The sequence below is a fragment of the Vidua macroura genome, chromosome Z (genome assembly GCF_024509145.1).
Source record: "Vidua macroura isolate BioBank_ID:100142 chromosome Z, ASM2450914v1, whole genome shotgun sequence".
NCBI classification, from domain to species: Eukaryota; Metazoa; Chordata; class Aves; order Passeriformes; family Viduidae; genus Vidua; species Vidua macroura.
In genome coordinates, this window is record NC_071611.1 from 39,926,568 (window position 1) to 39,932,538 (window position 5,971).

A 5,971-nucleotide genomic window follows, 5' to 3' on the forward strand; every position below is an offset into this window, starting at 1 on the left:
AATTTCCCATCCAATACAGTCCCCCTTACCCTTGGTAAAGAATGTGTCTGTGTAAATGGGAAGTAGCAATGGGAACAAACTATGCTAGGAAGTTTAGTTTCTGAAAAGTAGAGTATTGTAGTGTTTGAAACCATTTTTTGCATTAATTCAGGTTTTGTGAGCAATCATGAACAATGTCAAAATTGATAGTTCCAGTATTTCTGAAATTAAATGTTCCTTTTGAGAGGTGTTGGTCAGTGCTCTTCATAGGACAGAACCTCTGTTGGGTAGTTTGTCTACCAGCTGGCACATCCTTGGAGTTCACATTTGGATGAGTGAGTGCCTTCACTGCAGTTTTGTGCAGGATGCTGGAGAGGACCCTCTCCTGTCTTTCCTCTTGACAGAGTTTTCCAGCATATAGTGACAATTATGACAACACAAATAGCATGTCTTGACCACAGATGATCTGTTTGGGATTTTTGTTTAAATATATAATCAATCCACTGAGGAAGAACGTGTTATCCAGAAAAGCTATTTATTTTCTGGTGGTCAGATGTGTTATGCTGGTTTCATACAGGAAGTCTGCTGAGCTGAGAGCTGAAGGCTGTTGGTTTCCCTGGATGTATTTTAGTGGCTAACAGCAGTGAGAAGCTGGTGCTGAATTGGCTTCACAAGAGTCCCCAAACAGATTTAAAGCGTCTGACTGACTCCCAATGTTTGTGCACGCACACGAGGCTCTTAGGTGCTTGAGCCTGAAGACCTTTCATAGCGAAAGCAATAAATTAAATCCCTGAAGGAAGAACACTATGTGTCCTCTGTAACAGCCCGTGACACCTGTCCCTCTTGAATGAGAGCTGCCTGCTGAGATGAAGATATGCAGGATATGGCATGCCAAACCCACTGTAAATTAGAGCTACAAGGGCAACAGGTTTCTTTCTTCTCTTTCATTATCTTTATTTATTTAGAGAATGACTGTAAATATTTAGCCCTAGATTAGTGAATTAAGGTTGCTGGTAAGAGGACTGTTGTGTCCTTAGCAGTACTTGCTCTTATCAAAGGAAAACTATGTTCTTAGTTTGAACCATGTGGAGGTTGCGTCCTGGGGAAAGCAGCGCATTTTGCATGCTCATGAGCTGGGCTGTTCAGATGACATGTTTCATTTAAGGAGTGAGATGGATTTGACAAGTGGTCTGTTAGATGGATATGAAAGGGGTTGGATAGTAACGTCCAGAGGGTAGAGGTCAACACCTTTGAGCCCCAAAGGACATCAGTGACAAGTGAGACACCCAGAGGTCCTTACTGGGACCAGTGTTATAGCTTTGTAATGATATTGACAAAAGGATTGAGTGCACCCTCACCAAGTTTGCAGATGACACCAAGCTGAGGTGGTTTGACGCATCTGAAGGACAGGATGCCATCCAGAGATACCCAGACAAGCTCAAGGAGTGGCCCATAGGAACATCATGAGGTTTAACAAAGCCAAGTGCTGGTGCTGCACCCAGGCTGGGACAGGCCCTGGTACCAGCACAGGCTGTGGAATGAACAGACCCAGAGCAGCCCTGCCCAGGAGGGCCTGGGGGTGCTGTGGGTGAGAGGCTGCACATGGCCTGGCCATGGCACTCACAGCCCAGAGAGCCAAACATGTCCTGGGCTGCATCCAGAGCCCCGTGGGCAGCAGGGCAGGGAGGGGATTCTGCCCCTCTGCTCTGCTCTGCTGAGACCTGTAGCACTGCATCCAGCCCTGGGCTGAGGGACAGGGACCTGTTGGAGTGAGCCCAGAGGCCATCAAGATTATCAGAGGGCTGGAGAACCTATCAAAGCCACATTGGATGGGACTCTGAGTAACCTGGTCTAGTGGAAGGTGTCCCTGCCCATAACAGGGGGTTGAAACAAGATGTTTAACTTTCTTCCAACCCAAACGGTTCTGTGGCTGACTCTGTCCATTCCATGACTGATTTTTCAACCTTTCTGCTTTTTGCTTGCTGCCATTTTTGTACCTTCTTCTTCCAAACTTGTTTCTTTTCAGGCTAGGAATAGGTGCAGCTTCCATTAGAAATCTATCTCACAGAGGGGTGCCTGCAAACTTCGGTCAAGTTACCTCTCTCTTCTGTTAAATGAGATAAATACACTGTGTTTCGTATTCCATGCACTTAAATTTTTCTGCTCTCATTGAATGCTTAAAAATGTAATTTCGAAGTGCAGATGCACAAACTTGCAAATCTGAATTTGTGACTGCACACAACATTGGTGTTCTGTTACTTTTTCAGCCTCTGATTTTAGTTATTACACCTTTTCCATTACATTATAAACACAAAGTCAGATGGTAGTTTGTGATTACTATGATGCTATTTTGCAGTGTCACAAACTTCAGCATACTGCCCCCCCTCATATATGACCTCTCAGCTTTGCTTTTCCTTTTCCTTTCTTTATGAAAGCAGATTTTTAAATTCCACTGACTTTAGCAAGTGACCCGGTTCACCCTGTCTAACCAATCTTGCTCATTTGCTGTCTTGCCAATTTTTGTCTCATCTGAAAATATTCTCTGCATTGATTTTCTGTTTTCTTCCAGATCGCCAGTAAAGCTATTTAATGGCAGAAATATCTTTCTACAGGAGTAAAAGGTTTTGGTTGACATTTCCCCTTTATTTTTATGATGAATTCTGAATGTGTTTGTGTTTGACATAGTAGCAGTTTTTGAAATCAAAATATCTCATGGGACAAATTAAAATTTTTCATATATGTCTTTTGTCTTATCTAACCCAGCTTATCTGCTGGAGGGAAGCTGTATGAGGACTGTGGTTGTACTAGGCTGGAGAATCAAGCTAGCATAAGCCACAGCCCTAGCCTTTGTCTTACTGAAATTTCAGCCTCAGGGCACACTCAAAACATGCTCAACAACAGCTTTGAAATGTCTTTGATGTCAGAATTCTGTTAGCATAACCACTGAGACATCTTTGGGTCAGATGGATGGTTGCCATCTTAAATATTTAAAATGGGAAGGAAATAAGATAAAAGATTCCTTGAGATCTGTTGCAGGACATGCTTCTCTGTTGCCTTTTGACACCTTTAACCATGTGTTTGAAATCATAGGAATTTTGAAAACTTAAGCAGCTGCTGCTCCATCCAGCTACAAAGTGGATCAGAACAGCAAGATTCCTGGAATTTGCAACAGCAGAGAAAATATCTGACTTCCCTTCACAGTAATGGCTGATATGCTGACTGTAAAGCTTCAGCCTATAATGTTTTTTAGCTCATCCCCTAACCTGTCTGACAGGAACTTGCAGATCCAATGTTTACAGCTGGATGAGGCCTGGCTATGAAAACAGGGGCTTATGATGTGATGGATCCTGGGTTTGATGGTCTTCCTGAACCAATACTTCAGTGTGCCTGGAGATTTGATCAGCAGAGAAAACTGCAATAGAAGATGGGATGCTCCAGGCTCATGTTGGAAAAGATGCATCCCAACCCACCGTGCTACCTTGTGCAAGTATTAATCCAGAGCCTCCCTGATCTTCCCCAGTGACCATTAGTTAGCCATGGCTCCTACAGCATAAAACCAAATTGAGGAAGGAAGGGAAACTGGCAAGGGAGCTGGCTGTCCTTACCACTGCAGTAACTGAGCAAATAATGCCAAATACCTGTGTAGCTGAAGCCAGGAACAGAGCTGCTTTTGATCTAGGGACACTATTCTAGCTCAGAAACAGTTTAGAAGGGGAAGTATTTTGTTTTATTTGCAGCTAGTTTAGTGCAAATTGAAAGCAACTTGGGTTTCTGGAAAATAGTGAGAGGTTCCAGGTGACACAGTTCTTGTTATGAATCTAGGTGCTTTTTGGATCTGCTTGCCTGTGTTGTGCTAAGTGGTGATCCCTCCAGGTGGATCCCAAAAGCCCAGCCATAGGTTTATGGTCAGGCAAAATGTCCATGGAAAGCTCCCAGGCAGTGGTTGTCACTGGTGACTGATAAAATGAAGTCAAAATATGCACAGTTTTTGTAAGAGAAGGAATTTCATTGTCTCGGTGAAGGACTTGCCACTTTCTCTTTGTGCCACCACTGTATGAGCTTATGAATAAGGAATAATTTGCCTCTGAATTGACTACTTTGAGAGCACTTATCTTTGATCATCTAGGCTCTGAGCCATTTTATGACTAAAAATGCCTCTTTCTATACAAAATAATATATTATTTCAAATGTCAATGGTACCTAGCTTGTAAAATAACAGCTGAACTCAGAATGTCTAGGCAGTTCAAACTAGCTGTTCAGGAGCTTTTTAATGAGTAATGAGATACTTCACTAAAGATATTTTGTTCAACTATGAGAAGATCAGAACTAATTTTAAAAACATGTTTTATAGAATGAATGACATCTTATTAGATTAAAAAAATAGTATCATAGCTATCATTTTCCTTTCACAGAAAAAAAATGTGGCAAACTTGTAATTCTTACTGAAATATTGGTAAGCAATTAAAACCTTGACCTTGTCTATTTGTTTGACCCTGTGTGCAGCCCTAGCAACTACTGAGAAATAACAACATGTTTCTGAAATTATGGTGTTAACTCCAATATCCTGTCTAATTTCCTTTCTGTGCCTACATTTCCCTGCCATAAATACTGGAGTAGTACTGCGTGGTAACTGATGGGCTGTGCTATCATTCACTATTCCTCTTTGCTGTTGAATAGCTTCTGTATGCTAGGTGTTACATGGCACTGGATGTTATTTATTAACACATGCTGCTGGGCTGTGCTGCACGGGCCCGTTGCTGTCCACCTTGTCCCCAGCTCCTTTCTCTGCTTTCCAGTTGACTGGACTCCAGCCCATGCTGTGCAGGGAGTGCAGGAATTTGCATTTCCCTTTGCCCAGGCCTGAGGTTCCTGTCAGCCCATTACTTGAGCTCATTGAGGACCCTTTGAAGAGTGGCACAACCCCCTGGTATCGAGCCACTCCTCACAGGGTGAACGTGCTGTCCCATCATCCACATCACTGATGAAGACACTGAACAGAACTGGCCCCAGTATTAACCTCAGGGCACATCACCAGCCACTGCCCTTTGCCCTTTTAGCCCTTTTAGTTCAGACACCTCTCATACCCACTTGCCTTGTCCATGCTTCATCAATTTGTCAATAGTGCTACAGAAGACAGTAGCAAAAGCCCTGCTAAAGCTGAGACAGACAGCAGGTAGGTATTCAGGTGGGTGAATTCAAAACATTGATTTGCTTGACTGATGGTAGCTCCTCAGACAGCCTAGTGTAGTTAAAAATGCATTCACAAAAATCTCTTTCCTGATAGCCCCCACAGCTGCAACTCAAAAGCAAAAGGTTATCAAAAGCAAGAATGGACTAGGAATATACCCAGCAAGTTCAGCCCTTTTCAGAGTGTGAAACAAATAATTTCATGTCATAATTCAGTCCTCAGTCTCCTCATTCTGCATTTACTGATAATGTCATGTCATAATTTAGTCCTCAGTCTTCTCATTCTGCATTTACTGAAGGGTAACTGAGAGCCAAATGTTTTTTGCAACTGGGATGGAGAAAAGAAAACCAGTCTGTCTTGCACTGAGGCACGTCTGAGGATGAAAACTATTGGGCTGCTGTTCTTTAATGAGATTAATTTTTATTAAATTCCTGTGTGCTGCTATTACACCCTATAATCCTTGCTGAGGGTGGTTATGCTGCTCTTCCTGCCCAGCACCTCCCCTCCACCAGCTCTTCCCTTCTCTTGAGAAGCAATGCTTCTTGTCAAGTATAAATGCCTCTTTTGATAGTGCTGCAAAAGTCAAACAATAATAAAGAGCTGTGGAGAGAAAAATATCTCCACCATGAAGACTGAAAACCATTTGAAGGAAGAAAGGAAAAAGTAAATTGCTATTTTTTAACTTTTCAAGAGGATTATATGGATCTTTCTGCACACTCCAGAGCTGTGTAGAAGCATCTTCATTGCTCACCTGACCCCTGAAGAGAAGAGAAATGGAAAGGAAAGGAAAGGAAAGGAAAGGAA